At 40.1% G+C, this 25478-nt stretch overlaps 1 protein-coding gene and 1 long non-coding RNA gene across 3 annotated transcripts in view; both read left to right on the top strand.

Moving 5' to 3' along the window:
• Positions 1-25478, top strand: part of LOC119119674 (plexin-A1-like) — a 158110-nt gene that overhangs the window by 56037 nt on the left and 76595 nt on the right. The window lies entirely within an intron of this gene.
• LOC119119676 lies at positions 1518-16533 on the top strand. Its single transcript, XR_005097376.1, has 3 exons — positions 1518-2323; positions 12760-12766; positions 16521-16533. It is a non-coding gene; the product is annotated as an uncharacterized LOC119119676 (long non-coding RNA).

The following is a 25478-nucleotide window of genomic DNA, read 5'->3' as shown; positions in this document are numbered from 1 at the left end:
ATGGATGGATGGATGGATGGATGGATGGATGGATGGATGGATGGATGGATGGATGGATGGATGATTCTGAAGACTGAATGGCGCACCACTACGTTTCCCCCTTGTAGTTGCTAAGTTAATTCTTGGTGTTTGTACATCAACTTACTATATGTTGTTACACTGCAGCACCATTATAATTCCAGTTTGCTTAAGGGGAACACATTTTATACCAAAGCGCAAATTGGCCGGCAAATCACGGAGTGGAGGAAATGTGACTTCGACTACTTGGCATCAAGCTCTATTAAAGCCCGTAGGGGACAGCAGTGTGTTTGTATGTATAGCTCCCCCGTCTGATTGTTTATTCGGATTGAACTTGCAATTTGCTGTGTCGCTCCCAGGTCGGTCATCATGAGTTGTTTGCCTCTGCAAAGAATGGAAAAAAAAAACGTTATATTTTTTTACATTGTCAGTTAGCCTTAGGGAAAAAAAACTTTGACTCTGGGTTGAAAAGGGAAAACAAAATCAGCTTTCTCCATTCTTAAGCTCCCGTAGAGCTGGGAAAAACGAGGTCAAAGGGCAACAAAGAGGAAGTTTAATAAAGCAAGAAAGGGAGGGAAGAGGGGTCGAGTTTGATTGATTGCTTCCTGTCTTTTCCTTCCTTGCCAACTCACTCCATTCGCTCATAACAGACTGCACCGCTCACTTAACTTGTATTTTTGCCTTATTTATTACAAGCCAGATTGTCAGACAGCAAATAAAAAGCAATTGCAACATTTGTCATTCATCACGTTCTAGATGTGGATTTCAGGTTGATTGCCATACAAAGAGTTGGGCAAATACTCTTTCATGTCATTTTTCTTTTTTCTTTAGTCAGACTTTATTATGCACCGTTGCTGAGTGAAATGATGACAGCTTATCGGATTTTGGATCACTGGGTAATAAATAACCTTGTTTGATTTCTACACTCATAGTCCTTAAGTTGATTACTGCTCACCAATGGTGTCAAAGCGTCACATTACAGCACATTGCATCGCTCTGCAGTTATTTGTATAGTAATGGTTGCCAAGGGGACAGATACAGAGATGCATTAGCATGTCACTGTCTTGCTAATGAAAACATAACATTGTGTTTTATTCTTATACTTAATTGATTCAAAAAGTCATTTTCCCAGTGCTGTATTTGTTATATTCATTCAATGCCACATCCGTGTGTGTGTCCACAGTATGTATTGAATGTCATTGTTGCACCGTTCCAGCCAAAGGGGAAGTGGTGACCCGCATGAATAAACGACATCATCCCCACTACGACCTAAAAACACATTCTGTGTGTTTGCATGGCTGTGATATGCACTATCATTGTTTCTCTGACCACGGTGACACTGACCAGATGCTACGACTATCTGTTTGTGTGTGTGTGTGTGTGTGTGTGTGTGTGTGTGTGTGTGTGTGTGTGTGTGTGTGTGTGTGTGTGTGTGTGTGTGTGTGTGTGTGTGTGTGTGTGTGTGTGTGTGTGTGTGTGTGTGTGTGTGTGTGTGTGTGTGTGTGTGTGTGTGTGTGTGTGTGTGTGTGTGTGTGTGTGTGTTAACGTGTGCAGCAAGTAAAGTTTATGTATAGTATCAGTGTGTGATTGTACTGCATATATAAGTAAAGAACATAGGGGTGGCAGGCACTTTCTGAACTCCTGACCTTGTGGTGAACTTAGGCCCATTGCCATTCAGCAAGCATCACTGTGAGCCTGCTAGCAATGTTGGCTAATTACAACTGTGATGCTTGTTGCGCCCTGCACCCCCTCCTCCTGCCCCCGATCTCCTCAGAGCCCTTGTGCAAATGCATGAGTGTGCGCCTGATGCCTTTAGCACGACTCAAAGGAAACAAGGTCTAGACAGACACCATCTCGGATAATCTCATGCACAAACTCTTTCTCAACGGAGAACTAAAACCTTGTCTGGCAAGCACATGTTTCATGCTCGTCTAACTCCAAAATTTTCACGTTTAGTTTTTAATCATGCTCGTTCCAGTTCAAGGGAATATGCGTATAATGAGTGTAAATGGTGTCAAGGGGTTGTCCTGTCCGGGAAGAACTTCTTTTGTGTGGCCAATAAATACTGTATGGAAACAATTATTTTAACACATAACATGAAAGAAGAGATTAGCATCTACTCTTCTGGTAAGATTTTGAAGATTCTCTGATTTTCTTTTTTTATTTAGTTTTTTGTTCGTTCATCCAGACAAATAGCAATAAGGCACTACACTCTGTTGTACAGGACATAGTTGAGGTCAGGGTCTCCACCTGTGATCTTGTCCAATATAATACAATGTTGTCAAGGTATTTTCTTGTATCGACTGTCTTTGGCCCCCTGAAGTATAAATATAGTGATAAATGTTTTTTGCGTCATTGCACTGGCGAACTGAGTTCAGTTGATGAATTTTAATTCGCTATGCTGAAAGCACGCTGAGAGCATCAGAAGTATGGTAAACAACCTTGTTGGATGGGGCTGCAAAGCTAACTATGAAAAAGAAAGCTCCTTGTTGCAGTCCGAATGACCACCATTAAAATAAATAAATACATTTGGTTCATGTGTTCATCATATTCCCTTATGCTAATATTTTGCAAGAGGTTATGTTTTTTTAAGGACACTTCTCGCTGTGTCCTATTCTTAAACCTGGCACAAAAACTGTTCATGCATATTGTTTCATTTTTAATCATACATTTTTTCTTTGTGTCACAACCTTTACTTAGAAGCTACTTATATATTACATATGTCCAAAATAGTTTTGTGTTTTGGTATGTTTGATGTATTTGAACCTATCAACCCGTCTGCTAACATGATTACCCCCAAGCCTTTATATACACACACATGCCTGGCTCCACTGGCTGGGTGTCCCAATTGGAAGGCCCAACAGGAACAGACAACACCAGAACATCACTGCAGGGTCCCCATGTCAACACTAGCAGATGCAGCATTAATTCAATAAGCCATGCAAAGTCACTAAGCGGAATGGCTGCGAGATGACCAACATAGCAGAGCTGCAGTGACACTTTTTAGGACACTTGAGGCTCTGAAATTTTTTTTTGGGGCAGTAGCCTAAAAAGGGCAGTCATTTTAATAAAAGCAACCAGATACTATGACCAGCATGCGGATTGTTTCGCAGCCCAAACAGTAGTGATGACGTTGCAACATTTTATGTTTGCATTGTCTTCCACAGTGTCTAACTTGAATCATTTTATTACACTGTGATCTGTGAAATATGATCATATTGTGAGATTTATGATCGCAAGGGAAGAGCACTTGACAGAAGATCAAAACTTGTTTTTTGCGGAAATTAATATTGCTACAGAATTTTCGGGCATAGTTTTATTCAATGAAGAAATAATATTCCAGCAGTCCTTTTCATACAGCACACTTAGAATTTAAACATTAAGAAATAAAACTGCTGCAAATGATGTAACATTATAAGATGGGTCAGAGGTAACTCTCATAGTCAACAAATGCAAAAAGATATATACATATACTTTAGCCTTGTGATTGTCCAGTGGATAATAATCCTTTCTCTGAACTTACTAAGATTTCCATCTTATTGTTCTGATACCTGAACAGCTATCTTGATTTTCTTGCTTCTGCTCTATTCAAAGAATCGCAATAGTTACAACAGTTTATTGTTGATCAAATCAAAATGGCCCCAGAGCAAACATAGCCAAACGTAGACATCTCTGTTAGATTTATTTCTACATTAGGCCAATTATTGAACAGACATCTGGACCTTAATTTAACTGACAGGGTGGTGCCACGTTGCGGAATCTATTCATGCCTACATTGTTTTATTTTACTGATCAAATAAAATCAAATAAAAAATAAAAATAAATTGTCCTGTCTGCCTTATACCAGATGTGCCAGTAAAATATTAGTACTCGTAGATTAGAGGGAAAAAAGTAGTTACTGAGCTGACACCAAAACATGTCTCCTGTTTCTCCACCAATTCTTACCCGTTATCTTGCCTTCTCTCAGTGAGTCAAGGGATTCTAAACCGGCTTTAATACTTGCACAGGGAGTATTTGATGACCCGTGACATAGAAACAGGTTGTTCTGTGTTTGTCCAGCTAATATGTGGAATGGAGACCAATCTAGAAGCAGACTAAACAAAGTGCACAGGCTCTACTCTGCTTTATTTTTAATGTATGAAATGTGCATTGTTGTTTTGTAAAGCTAATGAAAGAACAGGTTCAACTATTGTACGCTTAGCCATTTTATTTCTATTTTATACTACAACCCATCTTGAAAAGTGCTTTACTTGCTCCAAGTATAAAGAAACAAACAATATACAGCTAATAGAAAAGAAACCCAAACAATGACCTCTTCCTGGATGCCTGCCTAAGCAAAATGCCAGCAAGATAGCTCTTAGTTAAAATGGAGGCAAATTCCCAGGCTCCTTCACCTTTCAATTTTGATTTTGTATGAGATTGTAAAATTCAGCCCCTAAACCACCATGATCCAAATAACTTTGTAAAGGATATTTTTTGAATAAAAGCATTCATTTTAGAACAAAAACCACCACTAACTGCCGGTATCTCTTAAGCATACAGCATACTGTATTTTGTAATCCCCTTTCATCCTTATGGTGCCATTTACATAGAACCAGTAGTGCTGTATACTGAAATTGAACTGACTTCAGCATATGCTGCCATCTAAGTCCTCTTCTTTACCTCATAGCTCACGACACTGACATGGAATGAACCACTGACATTAGATTTAGTAGCTTTACAAATGTAAACAGAATGGTGTCTTTGCCATTAAATTAGCAGGCTGACATAAAAAAAAACTGGCAAATTGGTATTCCCTCATTAATCAGTTAGGATTAATAGTCCAGTGTTAGAAACTTTGAAAATTTGATACAATACCTCTCATGTCTGGCTTTCATTAGAGCAACAATTTAAAATCAACAGACTGCAGCTGCGGCTTCATTTACGTATCAAAATCATTTCAGATAAAAATGGGGCCTTGTAGAGAGGTGACAAGGAACGTACACTAATTTGAGTGTTGACATGTACCTCAGCTACGTTGTGTTGAATATCCCACAAAACTAATCGAGAACATCAGCAAGGAGAATGTTGTATTTAACCTCTGCTTTATCAATCTGAGGTTAGATGTTCCCTTCAAAAACCCATAGAGCCCTTGCCTTGACATTGAGAAATAATCCTTGAGACTTTATAATGTTCTAAACTTCATAAAATATCACTTCAATCTATGATTAAATATCCCTACAGTTGAGTAGCCGGTTTTGATCACTACTTGGTCAGTAGTTAGTTTTCTGGAATGTGTGACACGCACTCTGCTAGCACAGTGGACAATGAAACGTTGCTGATTATCACCGAGCTTCACTCCTCCCAGGGAGAAGGTTGTAATTCCAAGCTGCTGAGCTAAATGCCTACAACGTACAAGGTTGTGATAAGGATAAGTGTAAGAGGATGAGGTCAGAGGGATGAATGGTAAAGTGGAGTGAGAACGAGGAATTGAGTGGCAGTAAAAAAGCTCGAGGGAAGATCGGGGGATAAAGGCACAGATTGAGAGATGAAGGGGGTGAAAGAGGCTGAGGGGAAAGGGGCATGAGGAGGCGAATGGACCACTAAGCTGCAGTGGGATAAGGAGATGGGGGACCAAGAGAGATTCCTGGAAGAAAAAAAAAACCTGATTATACAAATCCTCCAGGACCCCCTCATCGTAGATTTGTGCCGGCACAAATGGTCACGCACACACCTTCTGTTGCCCCAACACATGTTGATTTGCCCTGCTCTTTGGCACCCCATGGCCAAAACCAAATCCCACACAGATTGGTCAAATTCACAGCCAAGACGGGAGAAGATTCTGAAGTCACTTTTCTGTTCAAACACAGCTTATTCCGTGATGCAATTTGTCAAAATCTAGTTTTGTTTTTAAATTATATTGGTCATTGCTGCTATAAAAATCATTGCATGCATTGATACCATAATAGTGCTACTGTCAATGAATATACTGTCGTTGCTTGTCATTGCCATGAGCCACAATATTCTCCACTGATCAGATTCAAAACCATCAACATGAAAAAACGTTTGACTTTGAACACATTTGGATGAAATTTGGTGTGTAGCTCCATGATATCCAATCACCTGATTTGATCATGATTTTGATGATGTCACCTGGCACTGCTTAGTGACTGGACTGTACATAGGTGTGATTCATAGCTAGCCAATCCTGGATTATTATTATTATCTTTCTGGAAATATACTTTCTCATCACGGTTGTGACCCAGAACAGGATAAACAGTAGAAAATTGATGAGTGGAGGATTTGGCTCAGAATACAATATCTGGAGCCAAAATATTTCTGCAACTACGCATACTAAAATTTGAGAATTAATTTGCACAAAACTTCCAGTGTCAGATGAATTAAATGCACTTTTGATCATGATCTGAATCTGAGTAGTTTTATGATCTGGAAATTATACACTTCTCAAGATAAAAAATGTAGTGTGTAACCTTTGGAATATAAATAGAGGGCACTGCAAGTCATGGTCCCAGCATGAGAATAAAAGTGTAAAAAACGTTTAACCCTATGTTACATTTCAAGATGGTAAACTTTCCAGTGCTGTGACGCTAAAAATGATCTCACCGCAATACACTTCATTAACTCGGCAGGCATTCTGTGCAGAAAATGTCTGCGTTCACCTCCAAAACACTTTTTGTTAAAAAGATTAAAAAAAAAACATGATCCAGGAATTCATATGGAGGTGAATTCATTTAAGGAGGCATTTGTTCAGTTTGGTACTCTCCTGTGTTCCTTTCCCAATCTATGCAGTATATCTTTTAAAATGATCCAATATATCCCACCCACTCATCCATGCATCTTACTCCCTCTGTCATCCACGTCATTACTTCAGACCCTGGGCCTGACACTATAACTCACCTGAAACCTTTTTAAATGCAATCACAGACTGGCTGTTTTGCTACATTAAAAGTGAGGCCACCCCAAAAAACGTCTCCCACCTTAAGAAAAGGAAGCACAGACCATATAGCTACACTCATACATACATATGATGCTTACAAGACACATTGAAGGATGGAAATTGTGTATTTATTAATGTATTTATTGTTTGTTTGTGTATGTATTTATTCATTTATTTCAATTATTCATTCATTCATATAATTTGGGTGATTATTTGGAATCTGTTTTGCTTAATGTGAGGCGATTAAGAGAAACTAGAGTGCACCCCTTGGCTGTAACCAGCAGAGGCATTGGTCATCCATCCATCCATTTTCTGTACCGCTTAGTCCCCACGGGGGTCGCGGGCGCGCTGGAGCCTATCCCAGCCGTCATCGGGCAGTAGGCGGGGGACACCCTGAACCGGTTGCCAGCCAATCGCAGGGCACACAGAGACAAACAACCATACGCACCCGCACTCACACCTAGGGACAATTTGGAGTGCTCAATCGGCCTACCAAGCATGTTTTTGGGATGTGGGAGGAAACCGGAGTGCCCGGAGAAAACCCACGCGGGTCCAGGGAGAACATGCAAACTCCACACAGGGAGGGCCGGAGGTGGAATCGAACCCGCACCCTCCTAACTGTGAGGCGGACGTGCTAGGCATTGGTCATTTAGTCAAAAATACAAGTACTAGTTGTGACAAAGAGAAACATGACATGTCAACTCAGAACAACACTCTTTCTGAAGTGTCTTTTCTTATTTAATATGAAATGTTTAGGTTACATTCACTTGGAAAATTGTACCGGGAACCTTAAAAAACAAGAATGAACAATTAACCAAGTAATGGATTACTAATTCTTCCAGTAGTCAACCAAGAAATGTAGTCTGGTGCTCGTCCCTACAACCGACCTAAACTGCCAAATTTGTTCTATATCCCTCTCTCACTAAATGGCACAGAGCTGGCGTTGTCTCCTATCCAATACACCCCTCCCACTTGCACACTTGAAGGGAGAATAACGATACATTCCTTGAAAATGTAGGTAAAGGGAGTTTATGGAAATGGATGAAGAGGAGGAGGCAATGATAAAAGGAATGACAGCTCGTCCAAAAATAGCAACAGAATATGTTAAGAGAAAGAAAGGGATGTTAAACCTTCTTTTTTCATCTTACTCTTCTGTTTAGATTTTGGAAGAAAAGATTCGAGGCACAGTGAGAACTCATGATAAATAAAGTTACGTATGAATTCACAGAAGTTTACTTAATTTTCTTCATTTTTTATGAGGTGAAAATATATAATCTCACCAAATTTACTGGAAGTGACCAATGAACAATGTTTGAGCATTGTGCAAATCTATGCGTGTGTATGTGTGTGTGTGTTTTGTTGTGAGGGTCAAAGCACTGAATGTGTGTGTTTGAAGCCTTGGTGTTTTTCACATGCAGATCAGCCACATAAGCCTCTTCACACAAGCATTCATGAGGACCTTCTATAGTCTTCAGTGGCTCAACACAAGCCATTGGCCCAGTACAGCTGGCTGACTGGCCACCAGTTCCTTTCAGTGAAAGCAATGCTAGCGGGTGTGCTTGTTGACTCACCCGATAGCATTGTGTGTGTGAAGCTTCAAACATGTATTCACACTTTTCAAAAAGCCTGTTTGCTTCACGTATACCCTCATTTCTGGAGTATAAGCCAAACCCGAATAAAATCCTGTTTTCTTCATATTTAAGCTGCACTGGACCATAAACTGCAGGTGTGTTAATGTTTAATTTCCATATTTAGGAGAATATGCACAAATCATACAATATGATAAAACTCTTGAAAAATCCATGGATAAACCGCACTGGACTATAAACCGCAGGGTTCAAAGCTTGTGCAAAAAGTAGCAGTTTATAGTCCGGAAAACACGGTATATTTACCTCATGCAGTTTTTTTCACCACTGATTTCTTGATTTTAAAGCAAGTCCACAAAGTTTGAAATTTTTTTTCATGTTATAACTAATGAAATGGAACAAAATTAAGTCATTTACTTACAGTTTAGTATCCAATTAAATTTGCACTTTAAAAATATGACGCATACTGTACAGGTATATGAATAGTATATCGGATGGCCGCAAATTCTCTCTTCCACAGCCGACTTACGTTTAGTGAGTTTCCATTCAGTGACAATGTATGAATTGTGAATGGTCCGTTGTCTCTGTATGTGCCCTGTGATTGACCGGCCAGCATCATGCCTTTTGCCTGTTGTCAGCTGGGAAAAGGCTCCAGCTTCCCGTGACACTGAGGAGGATAAGGGGTGTTCAAAGTAAACAAATGGCTCATTTTAAATTGATGTTATCATTCTTTTCACGTCATCTCTTATGTACTTTTTGTAGCCGTCATTCATATTGGATAGATTGTACTGTCTGTCCCCTCAAGCCACAGGCTGCAAGTAGGGCTTGTGACATTCCGCTGGTGAGTTTGTTTTGGTTGGACCACATGACTAGGCTTTAGTTAAAGTAAGCTTTTGCGCTGACTTTGGCTTGATAAAATCCTTGGAAATTTAAATAAACTTTGAAGTAACCCAGAAGAATAATGGCTTTTAATTTTTGGGTTTATTTTTTTTCTCATATTTTCAGCATGTTGAAAAGCCAATAGTTTACTGCCCATAATTGTACTGGTGACCAAGCAAGATTATTCATCATTAGCTCACTTCATAAATGTGCTTATTTTATTGTTGCCAGTTGATCTGAGCCTCATTAAATTCCTTTACAGGGTCATGCTGGATGTGTTGGCAAGAAGAAAAGTATATTACAGCCTAATATGACGACTCCAGTCTTTTTCAACTGGAAACTAAACTTTCAGCTAGACTCCTGTGGACTCCTTAGATTGAGGTCTCCCTCCTCTTCCTCTCATCTCATTAAGTTGCTGTGCCCGAGCTGTCCTTCCAGAAGTATAATTGAAAGCAGGGAGAAAGGCAAATGTTGCTTTAATCTCATTTGCAGGGGAACAATGGGCCGGGGACTATGCGAGATTCATAAAAGTGGCTTTAATGCAGTGGAATTTAATGAGGTAATTTGCGACAGAGCGAGGTGGTGTCCTGCTGCTTGGGAAGGCATACACAAACATATACACACACACATGCGCGCACACACGAACGCACACAGATACACACAACCACGCGTAAATATCTGGTGTAGAGGAACATTATTACACCCGAAAGAAATAATATTTAGTGGGTTAATCGTATAAATTTCAAGGGCAGACTTGTTTGTTATTCACGTCACAATGGTGTCATGGCATGTCTTTATTATAAGCTTAATACATTCAATCCACTTGATTACTGAAACCTATCGCAAATAAAATGTGGATTCAGTATTTAAGCACTTCACTGCATGTCATTACTCCATTTTCTGTACAGCTTAATCTTACTCTGGAGTATTTAGGAAAAGAAGTCTGTATCCTAAAGGCAAACTACCAACTAGACAGTTCGCTAGGCAATCACAGGGCTATCAGTGACTCATCTTTCCTATGTCGTGGCTACCAAAATATATGGTTTTATGACACACTCAAAGCAATTTAATTTGGATGGAGAGATATTAATTCATCAAAATGCTTGTTGTGAATTTAGTCTGCAGTGGTGTAAAATCGCACTACATCATACTGTGAGCTGATTATACAGTAAGTGTGTTTGTTATGATGATGACACAATTCATCCTCTTTAACTGAATGAATGGTTTTATTTAACTTCTGTGTCAGTGTTTATAGCCAAAATCCCTGGCGCACTCCTATAATAAATGCTGAAATCTTAACAACCGCATTAGCCAATGGCGGCCTCCGTCGGTAGAGTCATATGACTTAATTGTGATTGACTTTGTAGAACAGCAAGACAATGGGTCTCCTGTGTGGAACATGTGCCCACGTCCATGAGGGGTAGGTCTAGCGACAAAGAATGGAGTTACTACAGTTGTGTTTGCAATCTGGCTTCTATGTGTCATGGTTAGATTCTTCAACCCGTAAATAAAGGCTTTAAATTGAGGTTATGGGTTCTCCTCTCTAGACTTTTGTGGCACAATCACCAGCAGAAACTGCTTTACAGAGGCGGTGCTGCTTCGCTTCCTGTGCAGAAGCCAATAAGAGTTTAACTGTGCTGTCACTCAGCCTTGGCCAGCTGGAGGGAGGGATAAAAGTGAACACTGACTGTGAGAGAACACAAGGAAAAGAGGGAGAGATTAAAAGCAGACGGATGGATGAGACAGCGAGGAGAGGCATGGGAATGAAGTAGATGAGAATGCCGGAAGAGAGACAGGTGTGTGTGTGTGTTTGTGTTTGAGAGAGAGAGAGACCTCTAGCTATGTAGCAGTGCAGCTTTACATTAACAGGTTTAGTTAGCTCTTGAAGTGTGGCAGTTATCCTTGCATTGCAAGACACCGCTGGCTAAAAGTACCTTCCATGAGGTTCAGCTAACTCCCAAAATCCACTTGGATGGTAGAAACTTATTGATGTCAGGTCTTATATGCATCTTCCTCAAGTATGACCAATCATTATTATAAGTACGTTTTTATTGAGCTAGAATTCAAGTAGGTCATCTGATAAAGAGGGATTTTTATTCCTCAGATTTAATATCCAGTCGTGCATCAAGCGGGCGGGGCCTCACGGTTTTATTAGCTCAGAGATGAGCTGACATTAGCTTGACGGAGGTGACTCACACTTCCTGCCAGATCCATGGGGTTAACGATACTCCCGTCTTTCCAATAGCATGATGTACATCATCTGAGCACACAGATATGATATTTGTGTGTTCATGCATGGCGCGCCATCAGTTGGAGTCACTCTGGGGAGCAACCGAGCAGTAATTGAAACCCCGTGCGGTAAATTGATATTGCGCAGTGGGGCGTCGTGTCAGTTTCATAAATGAGGATTTGATTTTGTGTGATACATGCAATCAGTCTGTTCATGTTATTGTAAGATTTTCCAATCGATCACTTTTGTGGAGAGATAATTGACAATTACAAGAATATGATTAGGTTGATATAATTACTTAATTAAACAAAAGAAAACTCAGAAAACATATGCTTCTGTTAATAATTAGCTGTTAATAACTTATATTACAGTTCCCATTTAATTAACAAAATTAAGTGTGGTCATGAATAGTGTCTGAAAGAAAATAGACCAAAAGCGTTACTTGGATGGGTGTAAATTTGGCCTAACTGTCAAGAGGTTACCGAACATTTAGCACAGTTGATTGTCATGTATGTACTGTAAGTGCAAACGTTTTTACCCAATCATTTCAAAATTAGAACCAATCTAATCTTTACTGACTACTGATTCTTTGATCAGTTCCTTTATTGAGTCTAATAGTAGTCCAAAACATGTTTGTATAAATATATAACCTTGGTCTTTCACTGTAAACTTGACTACCTGACAAAAAGTTGCCTGCACTTCCCTCTTCAACATCCCCAGTCGAAATCCTTGCAGTCCTGCTCTGCCATCAGCGCTGAGGCCCGGGTTGTTCCAGACACCTTTTTCCCATTTAACTGACTCTGCCGCTGATCTCACCCACTGATATAAAGTGAAGCTAATGGAGCGTTCCATAATCTGCTCCATCCATCTATCTATAGGTAATAAGATGTGCTATCAATCCAGAGCAGTTGAGAGGAAGTGATGGGAGAGAAGAGGGTGGGGCCGATGAGAGCACCTCAAGTCATTTTCCCCGCTCACAATTCCTCATAAGGATTGGTAATAACCATTGGCATGAGTGTAATCTTTGCCGTGATGAGACAGCCTGCAGCCAGCCTTGACCCCTGCGACCCTGCCGCTGCCACTGCTGATGATGTCATTTCCTCAAATAGGCCTTTTGTCTTTAAGTGGATGTGTGGGTTTGGTGAGTTGGAGGTCAGAGCTCGGATCTCATCTGTCTCTCAGTACACTGATTGAATCCAATGAACGAAGTGTGTTACAAGCAGTCTTCAAAGTTGGGTGAGCCTTCAGCGTGCGTGTGTGCGTGCGTGTGTGTGAGTGTGTGTGTGTGTGTGTGTGTGTGTTAGCAGGAGATTTCATCTCCTTCCAGGTTTTTGGTATTAATGAGCAGGCTCCCGCGGGGAGTGCCAGCAGTGTTGGCCAGCTCGTTTTTGACTGTAGTATTTTATCATCTCAATAATGCAGACGGCATCCCTTCATCGCTCAGTACACAAGCTTTTGTCTGCTTGCTTCATTGGATAATATGTGCCTCAAGAAACTCTGAGTAAAGAAATAAAAGATGACATCCTTGAACTTTGCCTTTTTTTCCTCTGCATATATGAGGAACCACAAACTATGTTCCCTAAACACATTAGTGCTGGATGTATAATCTCCCACTGTCCTTTCTAATATATTTACCAACATGAGTAGAGCAAATATTTGAAGCAACAGTCAGTGTGATGTAGTGGCGGTGTTCAGCCTTGTTTAAGGATGATACTGCAGATATGTCTGAAAGTAAACATTGCTCAAGCGCTGTTATGGTTGGAAAGTGATGAGATGGTGGAGATATTCCTGGAAGTTAAAATTAAACAACTCCTTTTTTTTTTAAGTATGAGTCACTGTGAGCTCTCAGTTTAACATTCAGTCATGTTAAATCAGTTATAAAGTTGTTGACTGAAAGATGATATATAATGACAGTGTTAATGTGCTCACTCTAGCTTTAAAGGATTTTCCGCCTTCTGCGCAGTTTATAGATTGAATGCAATCCAAAGTCTAAATACACTTGAGATGTGTTAAATAATGATGATATTTTTGTTTAACATGCAGTGCTTTTCAACTTTTTGGTCTTTAGTTTTGCCCAATTTCACAACCTTGGGGTCATTTGAATTTTTCGACTCCACTACACGGTATATTTATGTTCTGCAATTTTGGACACACACTCATAGTGGAGGCAACGAGTGACAATAAACACAATGTTCCCTGCAGCAGCGGTGATTATTTATTTAAAGTAGAGAAAGGGCTTTTTTGCGTGTGTGCGTGCTCACCGCTGGCGTCTGCATGGTGCCAGTGAGAGTGCTGGATGGTCGCACCTCACTAATCATGACATCATGGTTTCCACTAGGTCGTTTCCATCTTATCCTTGTTCAAGCTTTTGTCCTCCTCCCCCTGTCTCCATATTGCTCCGCTTGATTTCTGGTGACTCTAGAGTCAGATGGGGAAAAAGTAGCTGCACACTTTTTTCTTGCTTAATTAGGTTTTTTTGTCACAACAAAACAAGGAGAAAAGGGAGGGTCGAAGTGAAAAAAACAAAAGGATGATGGAGAGATTAGAGCAAAGTCCTGAGAGCAGGATCGGTGTCTGCTGATGCCAGGCACAGCACATGCTATGAGGCCCACCCACAGCAAAACATACCCACATTCCTTCCAAGCTTACTAAACAAATTAAAGCTGTCGTGTTATTGCGGTGTTTACCAATATGTGTGCACACATGTACATTTTAACAAGCATATTTGTTTCTGAGAAACTCAAAACATTAAGGCGTATGACACAAAACTCATGAATTAACCGACGGGACAAAAACAGCTGCAGTTAATTGTTGAGACTGGTCATGTGTAAGTCTTCAAGTGGTTTGCTACCAACCCCTCATTTGCAAGTTCAATCCCCAGACTTTGTTTCCTGTTTGTTTCATCCTCTTACCGACTTTGCATTCCACCCACTAAATATCCTTTTCTGTTTTCTGCTAGCTCACGATCTGGCACATTAAACGCTGCAGCTTTAAGACTCTTAGTGCAGCTTGTCTTTTAAAGCAACCAAATGTATCTGTTTCAAAGCTTTCCATCCAAATTTAACATTGAATTAGAAATGTGAAGGAGAGAGTTTTTGGAAGTCACACTCGGGTGACATTCATTTCATTTCATTTCATTTCATTTGAGTTGGACTATTTGACAAGAAATATTGCAGTGATTTTTTTTCCCCTCCTTTTCATAGTTCTTTATTCCTTCACTCAGTCAGTCTTCTTGTTGGCATTTTCTCTGGTAACTTGCAGTAATAGGGTCCTATCTGGGACTACATTCTGTTTAGATTTTCCCATCAAGTGTTATAGGAGTCAGAATGTTCTATGAAAACATCATGTCGAAGCTAAAACTGTTTTGCCATTATGGGGTTTATGATGCTTTTATTGTGTGTGAAGCCGATTAACAGTGCTGAGAACACATTTAACTGCACTGAAAGCGAGTGGCGGTGAACATTCTGCAGAGCCGCACATGGCATAGGCAGCGACCAATAAAAAGCTGTCAAAAATGAGCAATGGTTTGTACTCGTTTCAGACAACCGCACTGCATCTGGTATTTGTGCACGATCAACAACAGAGTGCGGCAACAGTTTACTGTATCTCATTTATAGAGCACATATTCACTCCTTTATTTGGAATGGGTCTATAATTTCAGTTGTTTGCCTCCAACATGCATTTATTCTCATGTTTCATGAGTGCATGATGGCAAATTCAACTAATAAATAAACCACCACTATCTTTAAAGTCATATTTAGAGACAAATTCAAGAGCTTATTTGTCTCGCTTAATTCCATTGATTAAAACAAAACTCTCGGTTTGGTTTCCTCAAGGTTTGTTTATTTGCTCACGGCTAACAGGGCGCAGCCAGTATTGCGTCTGCTAAATAAAATGGTGCATAGCTTATTTTGCGCATCTCTGGTGAGTAAATGATGGACTCTATTAGAACAATAATGCTAAAATATAGAACATAAAATGAGACTGATCAAATCTGAGATGAATTACAATGATTTTGCATCTTTAAATTGTGAATATGAAAGTCACATTCAGACTAGCATAGTGAAGCTGTAGGTAGAATGAATGTTTTCTGCTCATGTGCACATTTTTAAAATGCCACAAACAAAAATTATATCTTGAGAGCCGACTTAGTCACTTGCTCAAGCACTTGCGGGCTCAAACTTAACACTTGCATGAGGCTCATTTTCATCTGAAATTTTTTTGAAACAAGACAAAACTCACCTTTATTCCAAATCCCACCAGAGTGTGAGCAGTAATAGTCCAAAATAGTTACACAAATCTATGAAGGAAAATCAATGCATGGTATCCATAAATAGCATTACAGTGTCACAATGATGGCCCACCTTTAATAGTATCACTTTATGTCCATTCCTGAGGTTTATCTGCAACGATGTTGCAGTGAATAAAAAAAGATAAACTATTGCAGATGGCTGCACTATAAACAGAAATCAATTTTCACAGAAACATAGATTTTATTTTGCCTATAAACATATTTGTCCTCAAATAGCTTGCGTCAGCTTCTGCTTGAATTTTGTTTTTTGTTGTTGATTTTTAGGTTGCTAAAGGTTGCTAACACCCATGTGTGCATTAGGAAAATTTAAAAAAAAAAGGAGAAGAAGAACAAGAAGTGGGCGCTTTGTTTGATAGGGTTAATGCTGTAGGAAACATTGTTGTGGCTAGAGTCTCTGGGACCATAAAACTTTACAACAGAGTTGGAAAGTATTCTGGCAGTATTCACTATTGCTTAAGTGGAAAGTTTTGAACGTGGGTGGGAACGCAATGCTTTGTGAAAGCTAACAGTCGAGCGTTCGTAGTACGGTGATGTGCCAATATTGTCATTTTCTTCTAGTTTTGTCTTTGGGTACTTATTTTCTTACAGTAAGAATTACTATGATATGTTGTAAAGTGTCCCATACCTTTCTGCCAAAAAAAGAAATGATCTCCTGGGACCTAATAAATAAACTTTCATAATTTGTGGCTTAACTGGACATTAGGGTTAAATATCATAATTACATTCATTACAACAAATATGAAGTCTTTAATCAGTTACATGAATTTTGATCATCAGTTTCATCAGAAAGTTACATTTCTTATTTAACAAGGTTGTTTGTTGCATTCGGGGCTGAATTCACACTGACAACATAATTTCTATGCTTGCTGTTCTCAGTCATGCAATTTTCCCAGCATGCAAATGGTTGTGTTCTGAGTGCTACCTGCTGTTGGTTACAGATACAACTGGTGGCCTGTTACCTCCCCCGTTACACACTTTACATTGATGGACCGGGGTCCATCCCACACTTGCCCACATTCATGTCTATCTCTTCATCCATCCATACATCCATTCATTATCTGAACCGCTTATCTGATCCATGATTGTGCTTAATTAACAAAAGTTCCGGGTTATGTATACCCAGAGGGAGCCTTTTCAAGGAACAGACTCAAAGTTGGGGGCAGAGGAAGGATAACAAACACGCACGCGCGCGCGCACACACGCACGCACGCACGCACACACTCGGAAGCAGTTACGAGGAAAAAGGGCGCAAGTGAAACAATGGTATTTTGAGAGCATTTACTATTTACTTGGTGATTTTGAATAACAAATTTCTAATTGCGTGAAGGCCCAAGGAAGTGCACAAGAACTGACTCTACACCTAAAGTCGTGCTGTGATGGAGATGATTTTAACATACTGTCTGTACAATTTTCTAAAAACATAACACTCCATTTTACAGCATAAGTGTCTCATGGCAAGCCATCTTTGTTTTAGGGGAAAAGAGAGGACAATGAGCCCCCTCGGTGTGTTTAAAGTTTAATTCCTGTGTGTGTTGGCAGCAACCCTTCTGTCAAAGCACATTCCACCACAGGCCACAAAATCGCTTCTTGTCCTTTCTCTAGCCTTTCCTTGGACTTTCTCTCATCATATTCTTTTGCCTTTATGAACATTTCTCTTTTATAACCAGCCAGTCTCCACTTCCCAGCATCAACCTTCTTAAACACAGTCTCTCAGCCTTCACATTGCCTTCTGTTTTAAAAGTAGAAAATGTATCTGACTGACTTGCAATAATTGTGTTTGCTTTAAGAATGAAAATGGGGGTTTCAAAAACGTTTTGATGTATGTTTATTTAAATTTAACATTGAGGCTGCCTTTCTTCTCTGAGCTTTTTTCATAAGGGTATTTGGGTTGCCAGGTAAATAAAAGCACTGCTACTTGTGGAAACTGATTAACCTCAACAGTGTACTATTAATATGACTCACATGAACAACATAGTACATATAACTCAACAAAAAGCAATGTCAGTGAAATCAGTTATCTTAGTCAATCAAATGGATGGATGGATGGATGGATGGATGGATGGATGGATGGATGGATGGATGGATGGATGGATGGATGGATGGATGGATGGATGGATGTTTTAGAAGCAGACACACATGCAAATGTTGTGTTTCCTGTACTGTGAGACTTCTTTGCGGTCACACTTTCTGCACAGCAATGACACACCACCAAGGGAGTTTGTTATTGTCTTCCACCGTATGGCTGTTTAAATGGCAATTTGAAGCTCGGCTGACTCTATAATTAGCTGTGAGCTCCCACAGGATAAGAGTATAAAAAAAAGTCTTATCATATACCCCTTGTAATTACATATCCACAGTAGGATGGCAGACTGCACAGACAAACTGTAGGATGGTTGTTAATGCCTTGGCATCTACGTGTACTGCTGTAGTTACACACCACCTGTGACTCCTCAGACAACGTCAAAGATAAATAACAGCGCAGCAGAAAAGAAAGTCCAAAATATGAGTTCTCTAATTTGTTCTCTCTCCGTGATTCATCTCACACTGCTGACATGAAGCTCCAATAAAGCAGCAGACTGATGTTCAGAGGGAAGCGGTGTGCGTTCGAGGGTGAGCGAGATCATAAATCTAACTGGCCGTCCTTTGTTCTCTTTGCACCAGACACAGCAGAATGTTGAGAGGGAGCTGCTGTCCCAGAGAGACCCTCTTGTACTTATCAATGGATGGCTTTCTTAAAAAAGGTTTCTTGATTCAAGTTGTTTTGGTCTTGTGCAGCATTTGTCAGGCTTATTAACAACACACTTTCCATGATCTTTAAAGGTAGTGCTAACAAAAAAAAAAAACATTAAACTCTTATTAAAATGAGCTTTAGGGAGAAAAAACCCCACCCCTCATTGGCCTCACCTCATGCAATTTAGTTTGATAAATCGTCACAGTGTGACAAAACTATCCAAGAAGAGACTGAAGGGACAGGGGTCGTGACCCAAGAGTCGTGACCCAAGAGTGTGTCTATCATTGCTTCCCGTGTGTGCACAAGAAGTCATGCTGTCTGCTAGCTTCTGCCGCAAAGCGCCGTCGTGCAGATTGTTCTTTTGGCTGAATTTGTTTAATCCCTTGTTAGCAGCTATTAGTTAGCTGTTAGTTAAAAAGAAAAAATTGTACAATGTATGTGGACATGTTTGTCAGGGGTGAGTTTTAAACCTTGCTAGGATCTTGCGCAATCCATCAGTCATTGCAAAGTATTGACTGCATTCTAATTTCAATTGTGATTTTACTGCAAGCTTGCAAAATATGATGCTATCACGTCATTTGGAAGTCATAGGATCTCTGTTCTCCAAACAGGTCATTTGGTGTTTTTCCGTTCCCTCTCTTTCATAAGGCCAAATGGAGCAACATGATTATTTGATGCCTTCACTCATACAGCTATTGTTAGCAGATGAATGAATAGAGCGTGAGTGATGTCCCGGCATAAATATCGCGTGTGTGTTGTTGTCTTACGCTTGTGGCCTTTGACGCGAGGCTGTCCAAAATGTGTCCCGCTCATCAGTCTCTTGCCCTCTCCTCTGCAGCCAAGAATTAATAAACAGCGGCAATTCGCCACAGAAGGAGAGCGAAAGGCAGAGACATTTATCATTCACTCAATAAACGTTCAAACCGTCGGACGCGCCAAGACATTGTTTTCTTGATCTGGCTCGTCCGGGTCAGGTTGCGATCATTCTGAGGCAGAGCATCTTTATTAATGACTCGTCGTCCAGTGGGGCGGTGCCCTTGTTTACTGACACACACATTAATTGCTGAGTCAACACAGAGGTCTTGACTGCACTTTATCAACACTCACACACACTGAAGGAGCATCATTCCATTCTCATATTTGCTTTAATCAACTGCATAATGGGACAGTATTGACCGAGTGTGTGTATGTGTGCGTGTGAATTCCCCTTCTTTTCCTTTTAAACCTTCTCTTGTCGCCTTGTCGACAGCTGTCCGTGAGCCCTCGAGGGCCGCACCTTTCCGCTCTTGACAAATTGAACTCGTTGAGTTGTACTTTCACCACTCACTGCAGGGCAAAGGAAGGAAAACACACACAAACGTACTGGGGGAGTACACGAGCTGCAACGCTGAACTATACACAGCCAGTGTGTTCTGCTTGGCTGCTCATGTGTGTTAGCTGTGGTGGTGCATCAAGGAATGCAAAAGAGCAAGTGACAAGTAGAGATGGATAAAGGAGTACAAGAAGAGAGAAAGAGAAAGGAAATAGATTTACACAAAAGGAATTAGAGAGATGACCATTTTCTTCGAATAGTCCTCATTCATCTCAGCTCTGTCAGCATAAAGCCGTTATGGCGGCACTTTGAAAACAATAGCTCAGGGCTTTGGGTCCAAGTGCCTATCATGTCATTCACTTTGCGTTACCCTTGAACTTTTCAGCCCGACACACTGCAGTGTATGATTTCCTACATTGTCGAGAGTATTTGGTGCCGTATTGCATGCCTCATATGTAAGAGTGTCACTGTGGAATATTTTTAAAGCTATTATTCTATTAATTATTTCATTGATTAATCAAATAGTTTGATACGATTTTGATTGCATTAGTCTATTTAAAAAATCAGATTACTGATTATTAACAATATTTTGTTTATTTGGTATTATTTGTGATTAAGAAAAAAAACCAACTAACCAGTAGATAAGCAATATCACACTCACAAAAAGTATAGACGGTCATTTTTTTTCAAAGTAGATGTTTGCAAATGCCACACAAAAGATAAATCAGTCTTCTATCACAAAGGATCTGAGAAATCCGCAAATTATTACTTTTGAGAACCAAGAATCAGAAAACTTTGGACAACTTTTAGTTAAGAAAAATATATACTGTTGTGTTTAATAAAGGGGCATTATTATTGTTGAGATGATTGCTCTTGACAAATGCAAAGAGTACCCTGTAATGTACACACAGAAAGATGTTTTTCTGAGACGCAGGCTACCTTTTCCCAGAAACTTTTTCACCAACTTCCAAACAATTACATGAAATTCTGCAGCAAGTGTGTGGATTTCATTATGGCCATACTGCAGATTCTGTCTGTGGGAAGAATATAGAGCTGCTGTTTTAGCGCTGTCTGCCTTAGTTGTATCTCCACACTGAGGGGTGGAAGGAAGAGGAGCCTTAAAAAAAGACTTAATTGAATTTGGTCTCAACCCTAACGTGACAGTTCCACTTGATTTAAATTCAAATCTACCATATCAAGACGTGAGTGATTTTTCTGTTTTGTCACTTAATTAAGTAGCACATTATGCAAATGTGGTCCCTATGTAGGAGCCCCCAAAGATCCCACTACTCAATTGTAAATGATTAAAACTTGTGAAATGATAATAACTGATTAACATACAGCACAAAAATTGGCAAGTTTTAGGAACAATTAATTGTAGGAAATGAAGGCGTCGCTATACTTTCGTAGTCTTTTACACAAACAGATATCAAAGCAACGTTTAAATGTTTTAACCAATTGCAAACATAACCCAGATTCTTACAGCACATTTGAATGTGCAAGACAAGGAGAAAAGAAAACAAACATCTCATTAATCCCAGTCTCGAAATTTCCATCTACGGTAAATTGTTTTCCTCAAGCATGAGTGACAATACTGGAGTTGTCTGTCATATTGCTTCATTTGAAAATCCTAAAAGAAACTTCTGTCACTGTGCCTCTGAGTTAAATACAAATGCATCTTTCCCATTAATCGACTCTGTTGGGAAAGTGTCATCCCGTGCATGATAGTTAAGGGAATATGTAAAGGGATAATGACTTAAGCTCCCATAAGTTTAAGTGACAAACTTTAACAGCGCTAATAGTCTTGAGTGAGGCATGCAACAAAAGGATAAAAAAATCCTGCCAGTGTAATTGTATCACCTTGAAACTGAAGCAAAACATTTTTCCTCATTAATAAAATTAATCAGTGAGTATTTACAGTTTGTTTTGATGCTACGGTTTTGATGTTTTTAATTGTTTTCCCAAAAATATTCTTGCCCAAAATCATAAAGATTTGTTTCAGCAAAGCAGATTATTTATTAACTGTTGTCACGGGCCAGCTGTTTGCTTGTCACTCTTTTGACTAGAAAAAATGTGTGCACATTTGTGTGCGTGCAAGTGTGTGTCTCACCGTCGGCTATCTTCTTGTGAGAGCGGTGGTGCGGCAGAGGAACAATGATTAATTTCACTACAAGTCACCTGTGTGGCCAGTGCATGTGTGTGTGTGTGGGAGAGAGAGGGGTGTGCAGACATGTAGTCAGCAGGTATGCTGTGATACTTTGGATGCCCTCCAGTCAGGGTTAGACACATGCGTACTTGCACACACACTTGAGCATTCAGACAGATCTCTGGCTTTTGATTCCAACTTTCTTCATCCAGCCATTTTCAATAGTGCTCACCATGGTTGGACTAGAGCCTATTCCAGCTAATGGACGAGTGGCAGGTTATACCCTGGACTGGTCACCATTCAAATGCAGTTCACATACAGGCAACCATTTTCATTTGCACACTGACAATTTAGAGCAGTGTGTAAAACTCATTTTTGTTGCAGGCCACACTGTAGTTACGGTTTCCCTCTGTGGAATGATATGTCTGTGAAATCATATAAACGTTTGATTGCTATTTCATGACAATTGGAATTGCGGTAGATTTTAGCAAAAAATGTGGAAGTTGATGCACAAGATTTCACAGCACTTACCCATAGAATGGTGTGGCAGGTGCGATCTGGCCTGTGATTTAGTCTTCGATTCTTCAAACTGTCTTCAAACAACATGCATGTTTTTGAAATTCGGTTTGGTTGTAGTATTCTCATAGATCACCATTGTGTGTGTGTGTGTGTGTGTGTGCGTGTGTGTTTGTGTGTGTGTGTTTGTGTGTGTGTGTGTGTGTGTGTGCAGACATGAGCATTTACCAAAACCCTCATCAATGGATGAGCGCAAAATCAATTTTAATAGAGCTCACGCATGCATGCACGCGCACACACACACACACACACACACACACACACACACACACACACACACACACACACACACACACACACACACACAAACAGCAAATTTCATTAAGCAAGTGCCTCCTTTTGTTCATTCCATCATCAAAGAGCTACTTGAATATTTTGGACTCTGCATCATTACTCTTCTTCACTGGCCAGTTTAAACATTGGTTTCCATGAGAAACGCTAATAAGGTTAACAAATACTGCGGCTCCTATATTACCTTCCCCACTTTTCCCTATTCGCCATCACAATCCCTTCACTGCCCTTTTCTACCCTCTACTTGTCCAGTCACGTAATTAAGTGCATAGTTCGCTGATAAGGTCACTAACATATAAGTGGGACAAAGAAGTGTATGACTAACGGGGGGAAAAAACAGATGAGGAGATATTGAAAATGAGGCGTCAGTGACGCCACAAAATGGGCTATGAAGCGTGGGCTATTGATTGATAATGTTGAACATGAATAGGTAAATTATGAAATATTTATTTGGCTTCAAAACCTTTTATTAGTTTCAAAAATGAAATAAATGAAATCATCATGTTTTGATGATTTACAGAGGGGAAGTTCAGGTGTTTGGAAGTCGCAAAAGCAGAAACAGCAGATTGCTTAAAATAATGATTAAAATAATGGAACAGAATAAAACTACATTGTAAAAAAAGTGGTATATGCAGTGAATCACTTCAATGTTTTGAGGTTGGTGGTTCGAATCTGGGCATCGATTTCCCTGTTTGAATTTTCTATGTCCTCTTTATGCTCTGGCTTCCTGCTGCATTTAAAAAACATGCATGATTAAATTTCTAAAATTAAATTTAAGATTGTAAAATTGAGAATGAATGTGAATGCGGCTAGTTGCTTGTCTTGCCTCTCTGGGCCTTGTACGTTGTACCTTGTTATGCCCAAAATCATTTGGGCTGGGCTCCAGCACACCCTAAAATGGATAGAGGAAGTCGTGCTGTAACACAATTTCAGGCACAAACAAACGCAGATTGCTGATCATAATGTCGTGTTTCTTTTTCATAATTTTTCATCCCACATTTTCACTGTTATTTAATGAACATTAATGAAACTCCTGCAGGTATTGCTACCAGATTTAAAAGTATGCCAACCCTGTCAGGCTGGATTTGGTTGCCTTTGATAATGGCCCTCAAAATAGAATGCTCGAAAGAACCACATATCATTTGTAGTCTCTTTTTGGCTGCAAGCAGAAAAATAGGCTCTCTTGATGACACGCAGCATGGCTCGTACATGAGTGGTGAGACGCTTCTCACGCGGCTGCGTCACTATGTTAAGGTGAACGAAAAAAAAATCATTTTGCACATGTGTCTCAAGCGTTTCTACAGAGGTTGTCAAGACTTCTTACATGTTCTCTAATAATTTACTTACCATAGCTAATTTCCCCAGACCTGTGAAGGTCTGGAAGCATCTCGGGAGACGTGGTTGTGGAGTTTTTGACCAGAGTCCAAAATAGAATTCTACAGGGTGAGAAGCCTGATGAATATAAGAAAGGTGTACTGGTGCCCATTTACAAGAACATGGGTAAGATGCAGAGTTGTTGGAACTACGGAGGAATTAAAGGCATGAGCCACACAATAATATTATGAGAAAGAGTAGTGTAAGCTAGACTCAGAACAGAAGTGAGTATTTGTCAACAACAATAAGGTTCCATGCTTATAGGAAGAGTACTACAGATGCAGATTTTGTCAGCTGGAACTGCATCATATCTGTCTATCTAGAGAAAGCCACCAAGAGTGTTCAAGGAGGCAGAGAAGTGTTAAAATAGTCCAGGACATGTGTGACGATAGTATAGCAGTCATGCGGCCTACTCTAGGTGTGACTGAGGAGTTTAAGGTGGATGTGGGACTGCATCAGGGATCAACTCTAAGCCCCTTCTGCTTTGCAATGGTGATGGATAGGCTGACAGATGAGGTTAGACTGGAATCTCCATGGACCATGTTTGTAGATGACCTTGTGATCTGCAGTGAAAGCAGGGAGCAGGTGGAAGAATGTTTAGATAGGTGGAAGCATGCAATGGAAAGGAGTGGAATGAAAACGAGCAGAAGTACTGCGCGGGTTTTCTCCAGGTGCTGCGGCTGGTACATCCCACACCCCACATGTTAGATTTGATGAGGATCCTATATCTTCCCTAAATGTGCTCTCTGGGTGACCAGTCCCAGATGAACATTATCTCTTGCCCAATGTCAGCTGTGCTTCAGCTCATCCACAACCCTAAGAAAGTAAAAGCATTATCGCAAATTGTCGGACCTAAATTCATCAAAAACTGAGAAAGAAAGATGAATAAAATAAAGAGTATTACAGTTTGATGGAAATGGAGCTTAACTAGATTTCACAGGTCGCAAGATGAGAGCAGAAACCTGCAGGCTATTGGAAGAGATGAGAGCGTACGCTCACCTGTGCCCCTCTGCGTCCCTTCTGTGCCAGCTGACCTAAATCCCCCTCCAACTGCCCTCTGCCCGGAGCTGTAGGGCAATTTGCCTG

This window comes from Syngnathus acus, chromosome 2 (assembly GCF_901709675.1).
Source record: "Syngnathus acus chromosome 2, fSynAcu1.2, whole genome shotgun sequence".
In the NCBI taxonomy this organism is placed as follows: Eukaryota; Metazoa; Chordata; class Actinopteri; order Syngnathiformes; family Syngnathidae; genus Syngnathus; species Syngnathus acus.
The sequence above is the reverse complement of the archived record's forward strand: the minus strand, read 5'-3'. Positions and strand labels throughout refer to the sequence as shown.